The following is a 20,283-nucleotide window of genomic DNA, read 5'->3' on the forward strand; positions in this document are numbered from 1 at the left end:
TCAAACAAGATTCAGTACATATATATAATTTACTGGACTATTCCAGGGAGACAAAAAATAATTACTAGGTCTTGTTAAAAGTGTTAAAAGGTCTTATTTCTTCCTTCCTCTGCTATCCATTCTTTTCTCCCTTTCTTCTTTCTTTTTCAAATTTCCTTTTTCTCTCCTTTCTTCCTTCCTTCTTTCCTTTCTTCTTCTCTCCCTTCATGCTTTCCATTTACTTAAACATTTAGGGAGAACTGACCACATGTCAGAGCTTATACCATATGCCATCATGCACCCTAAAAGCTGAGATAATATGGTTCCTGCCCTCAATAAACTCATAGGCTAAAGGAATTGCAAAGTTACTGCAGTGTTCTTTCTACAATATTGGGTCAAAAGAATCACCTCAGCTCTCTTGAATGCATTCCATGATTTTCCTCTTTGCTTTTGCCACTGTTTTCCCACCTGGGATTCATCTTAGTAGTTATGTTATACCACTCCTTGAAGTAGCTCAGTGTGCTTTCTGTAGAGTCTGCCAATTATTGCAGTATTCTAATGAGGTTTTAAAGCAAATACTTGATAGTTTAGGGGCCTTTTCATTATATTCATGTGCTGCACAATGACATTTCGGTCAACGCAGACTGCATATGCAAGGGTGGTCCCATAAGATTAGTACCATATAGCTTAGGTGTGTAGTAGGCTATACCATCAAGGCTTGTGTAAGTTCTCTCTATGATGTTCGCATGATGACAAAATCATCTAATGATGCATTTCTCAGAACATTTCCCTGTTGTTAAGCGATGCATGACTGTAACTAAGGAATATCACTCGATTCTCATTGTACCACACCTACATCTTCTACACTTCTGACACAAAATGCAGGGAGATTGTGGGTGAATGAAAAGGGTTCCTAGATGACCCCCTGCTGTGATCCATTGCCGGCTTTGGTTTGCTTTGGTTGAATCTATTTAATGAAAGTGTTCACAGAGGAAATTAATTTGAGGAAATTCAATGTTGATTGTAAATGAAGAGTATTTCCATCTATAAAGATGGTAACTATAAGGAAGAATTTGAAGGGATTTTTTTTTACATTTAGTATAGAACCTTCTTTTCAGTGAGCTTAAGGTCCTAGATTTTAATAAATTTCTCTGTCTGAACCAAATTTCTATGCCTTTCAGAATGGATCTTAGAGGAAAAACATCTGCAGAACAAAAATATTTTCTGCCTATAACCTCAAGCAAAAGTGAGGGCTTTTTGCTCTTGCAATTTTTATTGCTTCAAGACATCAACAAGGAAGCAATGATTCAGTTAGTTCTTTCCTTTTGCACATTCAGAATTACTCTGCAATTGGTTGGTGCTCGTGTATTTACCCTCAAGTGGCATCTCTGCTTGAGAACTATAGTTTTCATTATTTAGAGTTTTCTGTAATTTTATTTTATGATGTTAATATTTAATCGTATCATACCCTGAGAGACATCTTTGTACAACTTTAAAATATATACATCTTGTCCTTTTTTTTTTTTTTATAACTTTAACCTTTTATTCCTCTAGCACTCTGAATATAATGGAATCAATACGGCTTTTAGTGAGGGTTTTTTGATCCCTGGTCCATAACTGGGACTCATTGCAGGCTTTCCTATGACAATGTAAATCCCTGCTTCCTGTCCACTGATTCTAATTCCTTCATCAGAAAGTTAAGTGTAACAATGTCAGTGCATAAGAAAAGGAATCAAATCAATAAGACTCTCTCTTGAGATCTTAACATGAATGTTGCATACACACTGAAGTTCTTATTTATTTGTAGACTTTTGGGTAAAAATAAAATTTTCTTAGAAATTCCTAGAAAAACATGGTGGTTCTTATTATGCATAATAGTTGATTCCTTGAGAGTTCTGTTCCTCACCATCTCAGAGGAGCTTCGGTACCAAAAGATGATATACTGATGTGTGAAGGGAGGCTTTGGTTTGCCTGTTATAAAACAATTTTAGTCAATAAACCCAACAATTCTTAAAGGTTTAGTTTCCAATGATTTTTGTCCTGCAATTCACACACAAATGCAAAAAACATACTTCCCACCCGAATAGAGTAGGCACACTGTAGATGCAGAGTGAATTTGTTGAAACCACCTCTTGGATAACCGACAAAATGGTTGCTGATCACTTCATCGCACTGTTCCCAGCCACTACTCAATATTTGAAGAAAAAACAATCTCCCACCTACCTTTGACAATGGGAGAAAAGTAGGACTTTGTTTCAGCATCCCTGATAGAGTTAAACAATAGCCATTTCTCACTGTTCATCTTCTCTACTTTACCAGGCCATTTATTCTCTTCTAATGCCTCCCTTCTCCTTCTCTTTTTGGCTCTAAATACCTCTGAGGGACACCCAGAGAAGTCCCCCAAAAGTTATTTATTTCTGCATTTATTAAATATAGGTTTATACTTTGCCTTCTCGTTCAATTCCCACTGGGCTGCAAGTAAGCCACAAACATGAAAGCAAGTGGAGAGTTGGGCATGGTGGGCCCCAGACTTAGATGATGCACCTAGGCCAAGACTTTCCCTATTTCTCCCATTCTTCCCTCAGGACAGGACAAAAGGAAGCATCAGCACTCTAATTAAAGCAGAGAACCACCACTGCAGTGCTGAGGCTGCATGCAGCCCCCAACTTCAGGGAAAGTCCTGCAACATAATTTCAAGATTAAATGCACCAATACGTCAGTCCTCTGTGTTACTATTTTTCACCCATTACCAGAGAGTAACCTTCCAGTGTCTAAAGAAGCATCATTTTTTTCATTGACATTTATTTCTCTGCTCATTAAAGTAGATGATACAGGTTTTAATAATATAAATATTTTTTCCTTATGGGACTCTATTTCTCTTTCCCTCTCTATTCCCTTCTACACAAAAAGGCTTCTATTTACTTTTGAACATACATAATAACTCCAAGTGATTTTGTGTATTTGACTTTAGGAAATTCCAGTAACTTCTTCTAAGCCACTCTCTGTCTCTCCTTTCTATTTTGTTCCACATAGGCCAATTTTGTCTTGTTCTTGTACACCACCAACCCAAAGAAACATTGCATTAGGGGCATGATGTGGAATTGGTATAGTTAGTTTTATTTTGAGGTCATGCAATCCATCTGCTAAATCTTATGATGTCTAATGGTGTCAGAAGAAAATTTTCTTCTGTAAGAAGGTTTTCAGGACTTTTGGAAAGGAATTCAGAATCAAGGCTGGCTCCTTTTGTTTCTTAATCAATTCACTAAATAGCCTCCACGACATGGGGGGAAATTATTCCCCTCACTCCCTCACTCAAACTGAGACATTATTTTGAAACAGATTATTGAATAATAGTGCAGACTAATTTCCATAGTTCAATGAGTAGGAAGGCAAAGTACATTATTTGCTAATGCAAATGCTGAGCTTATTCCAAAAAATTTAATATTTAAAATCCAGATGGGACAAGGAGACAAAAAAGTGACTGCTTAACAATTTTCCAAACTGAAGTGATCTATAACATGCAAAATACAATTCCATTATGTGCAACTGACACTTTCTTTGTTAAGAATAATGAACTATAGCAGAATGGCATAATGTAGAACTCCACAGCTGATAAGCTTTCTGCATTAGAACAGAAAGGGGACATTTCTTAAACAATTCTTTGTCCACCACTTGCCTTGAGGAGGCACTTAGTGGCTATTACTGTTAATAGTAACAAATGGAACTAGTACATAATGAAGCAGCAGAAAATACTGATGGTGAAATTGGGGTATATAAATGGAGAAACAGAAGTCTCTACTCAGGCTACATAAAAAAATAATGCTTAGAGCCAGCTCTGATGGTTTAGTGGTCAAAGTTTGGTGCTCTCACTGCTTCAGTGGCCTGGGTTCATTTCCCGGTTGCGGAACCACACCACCTATCTGTCAGTTACCATGCCGTGGCAGTGGCTCACAGAGAACTACAAGGGCTTACAACTAGGTTATACAACCTTGCAGAGGAAAAAAAAAAGAGGAGGATTGGCAACAGATGTTAGCTCAGGGGGAATCTTTATTAAAAAAGATGCTTAAAATTTAACTTAATCTTGATTTTTTTTCCCATAAATGACAAATTTGTTCACTGTAGTGAACATTCCTTAGGTAACTCATCAAATCCCATCTCTAAGCCAATGATTCTCAAATTTTTATACCCAGTTCTGACTTCTCTCTTAAGAACTGACTCAAATATTCCAATTGACATCAGAAACTTTAGAGCTAATAGACATCTCAAATGTAATATGCTGCAGACAAAATCCCTGGTTTTTCCTTCCTTTTTAGTCTTTCTTAGCCAAGTCCTTCCTTAGCCAAAGTCCCTCACTGACTTACCTCATGCTCCTTTTCCAGCCACAATTTCTTCCTCAGTATTAGTCACCCTGCACTGCCGGGCCTCAACACTTTATGGACTCTAGGGACGCCCTCTTTGCCTGGTGCTTGCCCTCCTTCTCTGTGTGACAAACTAAAATGCATCGGTTATGTCCAGCTCTTATATCATCTCCTCAGACTCCTTATATTGAAATAACTCATTTCATCAAAATTTGTTATTATATTTATTATAATAAATTTCACATTCACAGGGCTTTTGTTGAAACAATCAGCAGCAGCAATTGTTTAACACTGAAGCTGCCAGAAGAGTGATACTAGTTAGGGCTCAGAAGAGGATGACCAAACCCTTTATAGGAAAAACTAGAGACTGAGATATCCATTGGTGGCTTTGAAAAGTTCCAGTGTATTCTTGGTAATATAGAAGGTCATGCACATGTTCAGGGCTGTGTTCATGTCCAAGAAAAGCCTGAGAAGGCTCTACTCTTTCACCTCACCTCTGGCTGACCTTGAGGCTCTGTGCAAGCAGGATGTGAAGGCTAAGACAGGGTTGTAAACTGCCTGGTAGAGCATTGAAGGCATACCCCATACCCACCCAGAGCCCCTAAGCAATGGTTAGAAGACTTATTGGTTCAAGGCATTTAAGAAAATCTCTGTAAAATCATTAACTGACCGCTAAGCTAATTGAATGTAGATATCTGTGGCTGCACTGACAGAGTATACAGACTTTACAGAATTAGTTCAGGAAAGTCACTAAACAAGCAGCAAAACAACAAAGAGCATCACAACAAACCCTAGAGGGTAATCTGACTTCCAGAGTTGCTAAATTATTTTACTTAAATGTGTAGAGTTCAACAAAAAACTTAGGATGCATGCAAATAAACAGCAAAATATGATCCATACACAGGAAAAAGAAAGCAGTCAATAGAAACTGTACCTGGATGTTGGACTTACTAGACAAAGACTTTAAGCCACCTATTATAAATGTATTTAAATAACTAAAGGAAGCCATGTCTAAAGAATTAAGGAAAAATATGAAAACAATGTTTAACCAAATATAGTATGTCAATAACCAGATAGAAATTATTTAAAAAGAACAAAATAGAAATTCTGGAATTGAGAAATATAATAACTGAAATGAAAATATAACGGTGAGGGGGTTCAACAGAAGAAAGAATAAGAAAATTTGAATATAGGTCAATTAAAAATAATGAGCTCAAGAAAAAGAAAGAAAAAAGGATGAAGAAAAACAAACAGAATATCAGAGACCTGTGGAATGCTATTAAGTGAACCAACATACATACAATGAGAGTCCCAGAAGGAGAAGAGAGACAGAAAGGGGCATAAAGAATATTTGAATAAATAATGGCTGTAAACTTACCAAATTTGATGGAAAACATTAACCTGCACATCCAAGAAGCTCAATAAATCCAAGTGGGACAAACTCAAAAGATCCACACCTTGACACACCATAGTCAAACTATCCAAAAACACAGACAAAAAGAGAATCTTGAAAAGAGCAAGAGAAAAGTGAATCATTAAATTCAAGGGACCCTCAATAAGATTAACAGCTGATTTCTTGTAAAAAATCATAGTGTCTCTGGGTATATATCTGAGTGGCAGAATAGCTTTATAAAACACAATCCAACTATATGCTGTCTACAAGAGACACACTTTAGATTCAAAGATACAAACAGATTGAAAGTAAGAGGACAGAAAAAGATATACCATGTAAGCACTACCCAGAAGAGACTTGGAATGGCTACACTTCTATCAAACAAAGTAGACTTTTGGACAAAAATTGTTACTAGAGACAAAGGAGGACATTTTATAATGATGAAAAGGTTAATTCATGAGGAAGACACAATAAATATAAATATGTATGTTCTTAACAACAGAGCCCTAAAATCCATAAAGCAAAAAATGACAGAATTAAAGGGAGAAGTGGACAATTCAACAATAATGGTTGGAAACCTCAATACCTTACTTTCAATAATGGAAAGAATGGTAGGCAAGGTCAACAAGGAAATAGAAGACTTGAACAATACTTAAACCAACTTAACCTAACAACATCTATAGAACACTCCATTTAACAACAACAGAATATACATTCTTCCTAAGAGCACACGGAACATTAACCAGGGTAGACCATATATCAGGCTTAAAAAAACCTTTAACAAATTAAAAAGGATAGAAATCAAACAAAATATATTCTGTGACCATATGGAATAAAATAAAAGATCAATAACAGAAAGATTTTTGAGAAATTTGAAAATATGGGTAAATTAAATAGGACACTTCTAAACAACCAATGGACTAAAGAAAAAACTCACAAGAGAAATTAGAAAGTACTTTGAGATAATGAAAATAAAGATACATGATACCAAAACTTATGGGATATAGCTAAAACAGCTATTTGAGGGAAATTCATAGCTATAAATGCCTATATCAAAAAAGAAGAAAGATATCAAATCAATAACCTACACTTCCACCTTAAGATACTGGAAAAGGAAGAGCAAACTAAACTCGAAGCCAGAAGAAGAAAGGAAATAATAAATATTAGAGTAGAAATAAGTAATATGGAGAATAGTAAAACAGTAGAGAAGATCAAAAAAATCAAAGTTTGGGGCAAGACTGTGATGTAGTGGTTAAATTTGACACATTCCACTTAGGCAGCCCAGGTTTGTGGGTTCAGATCCCGGGTGCTGATCTACACCACTCATCAGTCATGCTGTGGCAGTGACCCAGATACAAAATAGAGGAAGATGGGCACAGTTGTTAGTGCAGGGCTAGTCTTCCTTAAGCAAAAAAAGGAGGAAGACTGACAACAGATGTTAGCTCAGGGTGAATCTTCCTCAGCAAAAATAAATAAATAAATAAATAAATAAAACATAAAAATCAAGAGTTCATTCTTTTAAGAGATCAAGTAAATTGACAAGTATTTACCTAGGTTTTCCAAGAAGAAAAGAGAGAAAATTGAAATTACTAAATTAGGAATGAAAGAGAATGCTGACTTTGCAGATATAAAAAAACATTATAAGTGAATTCTATGAACAATTGTAGGACAACAGATAAAGTGATCTAGATGAAATGGACAAATTCTCAGAAAAGCACAAACTATTGAAACTTTTGTGCTTCAAAGGACATCGTCAAGAAAGTGAAAAGACAATCCATGGAAATGGTGAAAATATTTTCAAATCATATATCTGGTAAGAGACTTCTATCCAGAATATATAATTAACTTGCTATGACTTAATAATAAAAAGACAAATAGCTCAATTAAAAAATGAGCAGAGAATTTGAATAGATATTTCTCCAAAGAAGATTTACAAAAGGCCAATAAACACATGAAAAAGGCTTAAATTTACTAGTCATTAGGGAAATAGAAATCAAAACCATAATGAAATACTACTTTGCACCTTCTAAGATGACTAAAATAAGAAAGACAGACAAGAACAAGTGTTGAGAAAGATGTGGAGAAATTCTAACTCTCATACAGTACTGGTGGGATTGTAAAATGGTATAGCCACTTTGGAAAATAGTTTGGCAGTTCCCCAAAAACTCAGAGTTAACATATGACCCCCAAATTCACTCCTAAGTATATATCCAAGAGAATTGAAAACATATGTCTATACAAAAATTTGTATGTGAAGATTTCTAGCAGCATTATTCCTATAGTGAAAAGATGGAAACAACTCAAATGTCCATCAACTGATGAATGAATAAATAAAATGTAGTATATCCATATAATGAAATGAAAGCATGCAATAAAAAGGAGTGAAGTGCTTATATATGCTACAACCTGGATAAATCTTAAAAATATTATTCTTAGTCAAAGAAACCAACAAAAAAGACTACATATTGTATGATTCTATTTGTAAGAAATATCCAGTATAGGGTATAGGGAGAGAGAGGAATGGGGAGTGACTGTTAATGGGTATAAGGTTCCTTTCTGGGATGGCGAATATATTGTAAGATTAGATAGTAGTGATGGTTGTACAATTCTGTGAATACACTAAAAGCCACTGAATTGTACCCCTTAAAAGAGTGAATTTAATGGTATGTGAATTATATCTCAACAAAGCTATTGTAAAAAATGATGTTGTATAAATTTGGGCATTTATGGTTTTTACCTTTTTTTTTTGTTTAAAAACTGGTAGGACAACTCAGAAGTTACCATGCTGGCACCTCTGGCAGAAAATGATGGTGACAGCAAATGGCATTTCAGGAATGGCTTTTAAGGCACCAGGAGCAATAGCCCGAGGATAATGAGAGTTGTTAGGCTACTCTCCTACCCTGGGAAGTGAAATCAACCTGATTCTGTCCATCATGAACACTGGTGCCTTGAGTTGTTGATGAATGCTCTGTAAAGTTTATCTCCTGCTATGCTTTAAATATAGAGCCCAACCAACAATCTTTCAAATTCAGGATATTTTGAACATAACTAAGGTAGAACTTTAAAATCAGAGGAACTTGAGGCCCTCTGGTCACTGGCCAAAGGGGAAAAATTATTTTTTTATGACTTGGAAATTTAGTATAAAAGAAAATGACCTTTTCAGACGAGAATAATTGACAGGCAAAATAGCCAAAGTTGAGGTTCTGGGTAAATACAAAGCAGTAACTTCACAGAGACTCCTTTCTCTTGTTTTTCTGTTAGGATTATATTTAGGGATAATATGGCTTCATCAAGTAGTGACTCTGTATACTTCAACAATAGGTTAACGCTTTAAAATCTGGGCTAGAACATCCTGCATTTCTGTTTTTAAATTTATATTCATATCCTGTTAAAACCATGATTTTTGCCTCTAGGTAAAAAGAGGACTCAAACTCAGCTTATTATGGTGTCCAATATTTCCTAGACGCTTTTGTATGCAATAGAGGGAAAAGCCATTCATAGCTGCTTTCTCAATTAATACTGTCCTTCATCACTTCATTTGCCCCCTCCAGCTTAATCTGTTTTCTGATTGATTTCTCAACATTCTAAACCAAAATTCTATTTCTTTAAGGAAAGCATAACGAGGCATTTTTCCCAGAAAAAAATGGTGTCCCCGATGATACTTTCTCAAAACCTTCTGTGCATTTGAGATACACTGGGAAGGGATACACCTGTGCATCTGATCTCAACAAGCTCTAAATCTATATTGTGGTGTTTAGCAGCTGCCCAACAGAGCTCAGTCCAATAGTGGAACAAATGTACCAACCTCAGCCTTCCTAGTTTTCACTGGCTACACCTCCCTCCCACACTCTCTCTGCCTTCTTCCCATTGTCATGTCCTTCTCCTCCTGCCTCCAGACCCTGGCTGGGAACCATGGGGAATTGTAGATTAGCACAGTGCGCTCCTTCTGTTTTGTGTGCAGCTTCTCTTTGCAATTTCTCTACTCTGGTAGGCAGCACTCATCAATCAGCCCTGCAGCTCCACCACTGAGAATTCTTTATAAGAGGCAAGCTTTCTTTAGTCACAGCCACTTGTGTAAGAAGAGATGTTTTCTCTCTTGAGTTGTTTGATATGCAGTACAGTCATTCCTTCTGTTCTAAAAAGCTTAGCCTGAATAGGATGGTGTAATTCCGAGATGCTCAGAACCACAATACCTTTAGTTTTGTCTTTCCAAAACAAATTCTATGTTTGTGAAAACGACCAAGTTTGATGAGCAGCAAGCAGTGGAGACTAAAGGCTTATCTATACGGAATTGTTGCTACAGAAAAGAGCCATATAATCTTCTCTGTTCTGTACCTACTAAATCTTCCAAAGGGTTAGGAAACAATATTTCAACTGTCTTTGGCTTTCTATTAATACCAAATAACATATCAAATGGAAGTCGTCTTATGGTTTTTTTAGATAAGCATTTTCCAAATGAGTGGTTATTGAATATTTGTTCTGGGGTGATGTTAGTATGTACTCCTGGAAACCAGAAAGGTTTCCATGGTCAAATACATTTGAAAAATTGGGGTTAGACGAAAATAAATTGATATGCTTCCTGTGGGGCTTCACAGAATGTTTAAAAATACTAATGTTTTATTTTGAACTTCTCAGAGGCAGCTGTGGTAAATAGTTTTGACTCTGGAAGGAATACCTTTATCTCAGGAAGCTAGTGTTCTGTGTAAGAGTTTGATAAATGAGGTTTTAGATTCATACCCTTTAACCTAATGTAATAGTTAAGGGAGAAGATTTTGGACAAATAGGACTGGATTCTAGTTGTGAGCACTCCACCGATTAACTTCATTTATAAAATAAGGATATTTATACTTGGCAGCAAATGGTGTGTAAGGCCACAAGCCCAGCTGGGCTAGGGCAGCAGGATATCTTGCCAAGAGATTGAAGAAACGGCTCTGAGACTGCGAACGAAACATACAGGTTTATTGGGTCCTACTTACAGGAGCATGCCCAGTGGCGGCCGGCTGGATGGAAGTGTGCACCTGCAACCACCCTCCAAGAGAAGCTTGCTTGAGTAGGCAGAGGAACAGAGGCTGCATGCTTGTCAAAGGGCTGTTCGACCAGCGTTCCCAGGAACAGTAGCTCACATGGAGGGGCTCTGTGTCCCTATAAGACACCATGTTCTACTCATGGGACAAGGGAGGATCTAGGCTGGCCAGGTCCAGATTGTTACAAACCCCAGTAGCTGGGCTGCCTGCCCAGGAGGGAGCCAGAAGGACACATGGTTGCAATGGGCCTGGAGGCTTTTGCTGAGCAAGCCAGGCCCAGCCCTACAGCTGTTCTGACAGTAAAATGAAATATCCGCAGTATACTAGCTAATAAAATCCCAGTTACCTAGTAGGCCTTCAATAAATGGGAACTATCATCATGCATAGAAAAAACTAGTTCAATCAACATTTTTTCCAACAAGAAGCAATCATTTCTTTAATTTGCAATAATAATTTAATAGAAGTTCCTGTAATGTCTTCTGCATGATACAGGAAGGATGAAATCATATTTATTCTTCAGTCCAATTTTAGTGGTTAGTACAATTTGTGGTATTCTATTTGTTGAGAATGGGAGGAAAAAGAACATATGTTGAGAGTTTCTTTGGTATTCACATCAGTCTTATGGGGTAGAAATTATCCAGCCCCACTCCACTGGTGAATAAGCTTAAGCGAGTTGCCCAAGTTGATACAACGCATATTAAATGGCAGAACTAGGATTCAAACTCAGGTCCCCTTACTCCAAAGCCAGTGTTCTTTCCATCTACTTTGCCATGCTGCCCTCTTTAAAAATTGATAATTCACTCTTACATGTACATGGTAGCTCTGTTAACTAAGACTATCCTATTCCTCATCCATTTTGGAGAAATGACTCCCCTCCTAGATGTCAATACGGTGGTCCTAACTCAATCTCATCCCAGGGATATTTTATGGTGCCTTGTCAGAATTTCTCTCATATTCTGGCAAAATAAGGAAGGATCACATAATTGAACACACAGCTGTATCTTGTCCAAAGCCTCTTGACAAGGAAATTGTGGTGAGGAGTATAGCTCAGGGGTGGTGATGTGAGGCAGTAGAAGGGACATTGGCATGGGTCATAGCGTGGGTTCCAGTACTCCTTATGCTATAACTGGCTGCATGACTTTGACAAGTCACTCTAGATTTCTGGGGCTTAGTTTTCTTACTTTTGCCCTACCTACCTCACAGGTTCTGTGAAATATAGATTAAGTCACTTCATCAACTCTCCATGTCTATTGTCGTGGTCTTAAAGTGGAGTACATGTACTCCAGGGATGTGCAAGGTGATTGATTGGAGTGAAGGAGGACAATATCAGAACTTCCATTTATAGTTAATTTTTTTTGTTTTTGTTTTGGTGAGGAAGATTGGCCTTGAGCTAACACCTGTTGCCAAGCTTCCCCTTTTTGCTTGAGGAAGATTGCCCCTGAGCTAACATCTATGCCAATATTTCTTTGTTTTGTATGTGGGATGCTGCCACAGCATGGCTTGATGAGCAGTGTGTAGGTCTGCACCCGGGATCTGAACCCGTGAACCCTGGGCCACCAAAGTGGAGGGTGAGAACTTAACTACTATGCCACTGGGCCAGCCCCCATTTATAGTTATTTAATCTTGTCCTTTTAAAAATTTCTATCTTTGGCATATGTTTTGTAGTATATTAACATAGTATTACATTTAGGTAAATTATAAATAAACATATGTTGGAAGTTGTGTTAAAATTTTTTATTGATAGGGGTATGTGATAAAAAATGTTGGAGGCTCAGTGGCCTCCAGGATAAAGTCCAAATTCTTTATATAAAATTTAAGTCCCCTGTGAACTCTGTAGCCTCATTTCTCCCTCCCACCTCTCCTTCTACCTAATTAATCAAACACATCAGTATGTTTCATAGCTTTGTTTTCTTTGGTTATACAACTCCCCCTGTCTAAATTCCTGAAACCTCTCTCAGCCCTCCACCTTCTACTTGGAGACCCCCTACTCATCTTTCAAGATTGAGCAAAGGCTTTACCTCTGGATGAGTCCTTTCTGAAATCTCCCAGGCTTACCAGATGTCTCCCTCCTTGGATTTCCATTGTACTCCGTATATGGCACCTGCAACTTGTCTGGAAGTGTGTTTGTTTGACTTCATTTACTAGTCTGTATGTCTCTGAAGTGCCAGGGTCACGTCTTCTCCATCTTTTTTTGTTCTAGCACCTAGTACGGCCCATGATACGTATTTCATAAACATTGATTAATTATGCAAATAGAAAATAAGTTGTGAGAGTACTATAAAATGTTAAAATCTCCAGGAAAATGCAAAGAGTCATTATTAATATATTTTAAATTCCCCTGGATTTCAGTGAAAGGTCTTTCTTAAAAATCTTGATCCAGTGGAGCAACTTGCAGGCACATAGACACTGGATCTCAACCCTGGCTGCACATTTCACCAGGCAGCTATCAACAATACTAATGTCCAGGCCCTATTCACAGGAATTTTGATTCAATTGGTATGGGATGAAGTCCAAGCATCTGTGCTTTTTAAAAGCTCCCCAGATGATTTTCATGTGCAGCTAGAGCTGAGAACCATTGCTCCCAGTGTCATGGATAGAAAAAGAACGGGTGCTCAGGAAAACCTGAGACATAGTGAGTGCTTTTCCTAAAAATGCCATGCAGTTGTGAAAGAGTCTTTAGTCCCCTGTCTTATGAGGTTTAAATCCATCCTTGGTAGGGAAAACACACACACAAATTGCAATTATTTATTGAGACTAAACTACTGAGTCATTTGGATGAAAATCTGAGAGTTTAACATACCCCAGTACGGGTTCACTAAGACAGATCATATCTAGGAAACCTGAACAATTTCTTGGAAGGAATGTCTGAAGATACTCACAAAGGCAGAGCAGAGGTTGAACTTTTGGGGAGGGCATGGAGCATGGAGCTCCTCATGGAGCATGAGAGTTGGGCAAGGTGAAAATGTGCTTGGCTTTGTAATGAAATAGAAAAGGCCTTGATGAGAAGGTGGTGAGGGTTAATGTCAATAAACTGTGTTGGGTTTTAACAAGCTAACTTACAGGAAAGCATTTAGAGAACTGTAAAGGATGACACATCTGTAAGCGGTTATTATTTTTATTAATTTTATAGTCTGGGTTGGGTGGGCTCTATCTACAATATTCTCTGGGAAAGAGTGTGTATCATATTAGACTACATAGAAAACAAAAAGGCAAAAGTTTATAAAGTCTGATCCTGATTTTGCAACCGTACACCTTTTAATCTCCTTTTCTTTTTCACCTGGGAGCTCTTAGAAAGCTGAGTGAGTTGCCAAATTAGCTTCAAACTGCATCTGGGTGAAAACTTTAGGTGAGCTTCAGCAAACATCAGCCCAGAGTATACGGAATTTGAAGTTTGTATAAGGATGTTTTTGCACCTTATTAGGATTAGTGCATATAGTCAACATTGTATTTTGTAGAGAATTACGGCGTATAGCCGGTAAATAAGCCACCATTAATCTGCATCCTGGATATCAGGCCTCTGGATAGAAATGAATGTTTTGCTTTGCATACTAATTTGGGCATTGCTGCTTTGGAATTGAGAGCAATTTAACCTATAACCGGCTGAAGTTTCTTTTGTGTTAAGAATTTGCTAAGTAAATTCGTGGTGTGCCAAAGATCACTGCAGTTAATCTTTTTAAGAGAATAAGTATTTCCCAGCACTTAAGTGGCATGTGTTACAAAGGAGTGTTATCTGTTCACTGAAGTCGGGCAGGCGGGACCTCTAGTGGCAATGGCTAGTTAGCAGCTAGACTTTGTGTTAATGTTTTAGAAAGCACAGATTGCATTTCTTTTAAATTCTGCTTGATATAATTCAGACTGATGCTCCCTTAATAATTCCTAAATAATTAAGCTTTGCATATCCCAATTCCTTGATGTTCAAATTGTCTCAAGTGCTGTGTACACATATTTTGGAGCAATACTCTAAAAAAAAAAAAATGGTTTCAAAGATTCCCTGGCAAAGTGGATACTTGGACCTCTTCAAGTAATGCTGCCCTTAATGCTGCATGGAATGAGGTCAACTAATGTTTTTAATTGGTTCTTGACTTGAATGCCACCGACTTGTTCACACCTTGTACACTGACATCCCTAAATGGCCATTTGTGCTCTGATTTTGACCTTTCTAAGAACAGTGAAGGATGATTTTCAGCAGCTGCTCTACTGGGGGAAAGGGCATGGGAGAGGGGGTTTTGACTGCATTTGTGGTGGCCCCAGCCAGTGCTAAACTGTAGCACGTCTGTTTGCCTCACCCCACAGCTGAGTCCAGGCCCCACCCTGGGCAGGCCTGTGGTTACATCTGACCCCTCTCTTCTGCCAGCCAGGTCCTGCGGCTTCTAGGTACTGGATTCCATCCAGGCAGGCATCCATTGGCCTAGCCTAAGGCCCCTCATTCCTCTTCTCTCTGTGGGTGAGGGGGGGACAGTGGGTGGTACTGGGTGTGGGCAGGCAGCCAGATGGGAGCCTGACCCTGTGGTCACATGTAGATGGAGGGTGCAGTCCACTGATGCACCATTTGGCTTGTGCTGTAGGGAGAGTGAGGAGGGAGAGAGGAAGAGAGAAGAAAAACCCCTTTCCTCTACGTCTGATCTAAGAGTCTAGTATGTTCCAGTCCTGAGTTCTTTCCTAGGGCTCAAAAACATCGCTTCATCAGGGAACTTCTCCCTCATCAAGATCAGGCTCTCTTACAGGCTTTTCTACCTTCCTGTGCTTGCCTCTATTAGTACTTATTACTATTCTACAAATTATTTGTGTTAATACTTGTTTATTATCTGTTCCTCTTAGTTGACTGTAAACTTTGGGAGGGCAGAGACTGGGGTCTGTCTGGTTTATTTTTGTATCCTTATGCACGAGGCCTGAAATATAGTCGGTACTCAATAAAAAGAATAAATGAAAAACACAAAAATGTATGCACAGGAACGATCTTTGGAAATAACCTAATATTCGGCAAGAGGGAGACAAATAAATCATGGAGACCCTTTTGGTTGAATACATCATTAAAAAATATATTTAAAAGTATTTAATAACATTGAAAAGTGTTCAGAATGTAAGGTTAAGTGAAAAAAAGGTAAGATATGAAAATTAACATGTGGTATGATTTCTTTTTTCCTTTTTGGCATGAAGAAGATTCAGTACATTCTTACTATTTGTGGTAGTTATCTTTTATAAAGTCACTATGAACCCTGAATTAGCGAATACTGAATCATTGCTCTCAGGGGAAACACAACCTCTGGTTGCAACATTTTTGTCAACTGATCAATATATCACTTTGTTTTATGTGTGTTTCCGTTTACAGACACTGTATGTAATATAGATCGTTGGTTCATTAACACTGAACTTGCGGCCAACAGCACTACAACTCATGTCTGAAAGAAACTTATCTAACGTATGTATTTTCTCCATAAGCACATCACAGCCTTGTGTGTAGGAACAGTAGACAGCACTTGAACACTACGCTTGGGGGCCATTTTAGACAATGAAATCACCAAAAAGAGGCACAAAAATGCCAAAAAACTAAGCAGACTGTGTCAAAGAACATTTGTTACAGCACGAGAGCTAAAACAAGAAGAGTGTTGCCTTGTTCAACCTTAGCTGGGAAGGTGTGTGATGGGTGACTTAAAATTTTGCTGCTCTGTACCAGCTCAGGTCCGTGAATGACTTGGAAAGCACTGAGAGTATTGATTTGGGAGTTACGATTAAGTTTTAGTGAGTAGGTGAATTCGCAATGTGGAATCCGCAAATAACAAGAATTGACTGTATGTACTTTAAAAAAGACGCCCTCAGGGTAGAGCGGATTGTGGTGACATACACTTTTTTCTAATGCTCTTCTGCAATTTCTCAAATTTCTAAAATGAACTTGTAATATTTTGTAGCTAGAAAAACAAATATTATTTTTCTTATATTAGGAGTTAGCAAAATGTGATGGACAGGGTATACAGAGAGCAAGGTAAGCAAAAGGTTATTTGGCCAGCTGTGGCATAGCAAGTTGAAAAATAAAAAGCCGGAACTATATGATAATTTAAAAAACACGTTGAGGCACAATTTTGAAAGATATTTTGAATTCCTCCTTACAAGATGTTTCTGAATGGCCAGTGTGCCATTCGACAGTCAGGAACAGGGTGACTCCCTGAGCAAGGGCTTCAAGCTGACCAGGAGAAAGAGACAGAAGAACAAGACCCGGTTCTGCAGACATCAATCACCCATCTGAGGCAGGCAGCGCACGAGGGACTGCTTTCCCCAGACATCCCTGCCTTCGGCTATTCACCCCCAACTCTGCCAAGTCTGGGTTAGGTGCCCCTCAGCAAAGTGTCCTTCTTCTATTATAGCACATCCCACCCTGTTTTGTAATGACCTTCATATGAGTCTGCATTCCCAACTAGACTTCAAGCTCGGGGATGGAAGGGCTGAATGTGGCATGTTCTCTGTTGCGCTCCGCTGGCTAGCACAGTGCTTTGCACACCGTGGGGGTCAAATAAGTATTTGTTCAATACAGACAGAAGGATTATGCATCAAGCATCCCAAGAGATGGTGACTCCTGTCTGTTATCATGTTTAAATATGAAAGTCAATGTCAGAAACAACACCAAAACCTCATCCAAAAATGCTGAAGAGTTTAAATGAGAAAATTTCACAGTTTTAAAAACAGGACAAGATTTCTTATATTCAGGCAAATAGACATTATAAGAGTCTGCCTCTGTATGAAAAGCAAATAAAATTCTTGTTTCCTTTCACATTCTTACAATTGTACATTCTGTTCAGCAGCCTTCTGGTTTGTGATTATTGGGGAGTATGCTCCTATTTCTTGAAGTGTCCATAAATACAGATAGCAGAGCTCAATTCCTGAAATGTGCTCCAGTTTGATAAGGGGGATTGGACTGGATCTTGTTCAGTCTTTAATCTATTTTCTTAGGCATCTGAGAATGTTCCGAACTCAATGCTGTCTTAGTACCTTTCCATTTGCAATGCATGATTCTATAAAATGATAATTGTGTTAGTTTTCTATGGCTGCTGTAACAAGTTACTACAAAATTAATGGCTTAAAACAACACAAATTTATTATCTTATGATTCTGTAGCTCAAAAGTCTGATACGACTCTCACTGGGCAAAGATCAAGGTGTCAGCAAGGAGCATTCTAGTCTGGAGGTCCTAGGGGAGAGTCAGTTTCCTTGCATTTCCATCTTTAGAAGCTGCCCAATGCCTTGGCTGGTCCCCATCTTCCTTCATCTTCAAAGCCACCAACGTCAGGCTAAATTCTCATGCTGCCATCTCTCTGATTCCCTCTTCCAATATTCTCTTCCACTTTCAAGGACCCTTTTGATTACATTGGGTTCACCAGGATAATCCAGAATAATCTCTTTATTTTAAAGTCAACTGTTCAACAAACTTATTTTCATCTGCAACCTTAATTCATCTTTGCCATGTTATCTAATATATTCACAGGTGACTGGGATTACGACGTATACATCTTTGGGGGCCATTATTCTGCCTATCACACCTACATATACATACAATTATATATATATATATATATATATATATATAGCCTAGGAAATTTAGTAAGTCATTTTAAAAACTATGTCCCCATCACAACTCTGCTCCTCCACCGAAACAAAACAAAACAAAAGAGAAAAAAACTATCTGAAGACTCAAACCATAGAATGGAATAATTTTGTAGTTAAAAAGTCAAGTTCTTTTGCTATATGGATGTAAGAGATTAAGATCTCTATAGTAGGGGGGTTTACGTGTAGGACTCTAACTGCCCATAACTTATTTCCCTGAAGTACTGCTCACAGTATGAATAGATATGATCCTGTTATAATCCGCGCACTGTTAGCCTGAAACTGTGCATACAAATTATATCGAAAACCTTTTCTTCTTAATCATGCCTCTCTCAGGAGTTTTGCTTACCTTTCTAATTTGCTTAGACAAGGATTTCCCATCCCCCACTGCTTTTTTCAACCAACAGCACAGAGACAGACTGTAGCCAGTCCCAGAAGGAATGATCATTGATTGGAAATCAGCGGGAGTAATAAGCTTTTCCGTGTGGTTTATGCAGAAGGTAAAACACAGCAGAAATATCAAATTCCATGTCCCATATGTCCCCCTCCTACCCCAGATCACACATTAACAAATAAAAAGTAACAGAACTAGTTGCATTCCATATTCCAGCCACCTTTTCCTCATCCACAAATTGTAAGAGTATGAAACATTTGTTATAGTTAGTTTTGAGTGAAACCAGAATCAATAACAAATTTGTTTCACATTTATTCCTAAATATGTTTACAATGTGAATACAGATAGGCAGGGATGGTGTGAGACTGTCACACTCAAGCAGGGCTTCTGTGCATTCCACACCAACACTTCCAATACTCCTGAGCAAGGCCAATAAATCATAAAGCTCATGTGGTACTGAATTCAGAGCAACACCACCAGCAAAATCAGCTGAGATGCTTTCAGAATGTTCAGTTTTCCAGTTTCTGTTTTTTGAACAAATCCTTTCCCTTATCTCTTCTGTCTGCCTGTTTGTCTTATTTGGCTAACTTTGAGGAGCAGGCGCCGCATTTGCCTCTTCTCCACCTAGCCCACTCCTCCCTCATTGTACGGTGATCATGTGGTTGGGGTGGCTCTTGATTAATCTTAGCTAAGTCTGGCGTACTTTTTTCATCCCTCGTTCCAGTGAAGCAGAACATTGCACATCACTCCCCTGGCAACAAAGACTGGTTCAATTTGGGTCAATTAGATGCTAGCAGAAGTTAGCTGGGGCTTCTAGTAAGTGTCTTCACTCTTAAGAGAGAGTTTCAAAGAGTCATCTTCCTCCACCCCAAATTGGTCCTAGAAATTTTGAAGCCTTCTTGTTGTCAACCTGATGAAGTAAGTGACCTAGAAGAATCACAGGGAGGCAGAGTATCCTCCTGTTCCCCACACACCTCTGAACTTCCAGTTACAGTATCCAGGGACAGTATTTTCTTTTTGTTTAAGCCAATTTGAATTGGATTTTCTGTTTATTTTCTCATTCATTCCACAAATAACTGCAGATGTCTGCTGTGTACTAAACACTGTTCTAGGCATTTGGGCTACGTCAGTGAACAAAACAAAGTTCCCTCTAGTATGAAGAGATAAAAAAGCAAATAATAAATACAATAAATCAGGAAACTCAATAAGTACATGAGGTGACAAGTAGAGCAAGATGAAGGAAAGGGGGACAGGAGCGGCAGGATGAAAGATGGGAGCAGGCGATTGTAATTGTAAGTAGGGTAGTCAGGTTTCACGTCATTGAAAAGGTGCCATGTGAGAAAACTCTCTAGTTAAGGGAGCTCATCTGGATATTTGGGGAAGAAACTCCTAGACAGAGGCAACAGCCAATACAAATTCCTTAAGTTAGGAGCTTACCTGGAGTGTGAGAGAAGAAAGGAGACAGGTGTGGTAGAGTGAAGAAAGGGAGGGTAGAGGTTAACAGGGAGCCCTGTGGGCCTTCTAGGCCTATAAAGAAGGATTT

The 20,283-nt window shown here is 38.3% G+C and overlaps 1 protein-coding gene across 44 annotated transcripts in view; it reads right to left on the reverse strand.

Moving 5' to 3' along the window:
* Nucleotides 1-20,283, reverse strand: part of ANKS1B (ankyrin repeat and sterile alpha motif domain containing 1B) — a 1,029,975-nt gene that overhangs the window by 164,769 nt on the left and 844,923 nt on the right. The window lies entirely within an intron of this gene.

This window comes from Equus przewalskii, chromosome 29, assembly GCF_037783145.1.
Source record: "Equus przewalskii isolate Varuska chromosome 29, EquPr2, whole genome shotgun sequence".
NCBI classification, from domain to species: Eukaryota; Metazoa; Chordata; class Mammalia; order Perissodactyla; family Equidae; genus Equus; species Equus przewalskii.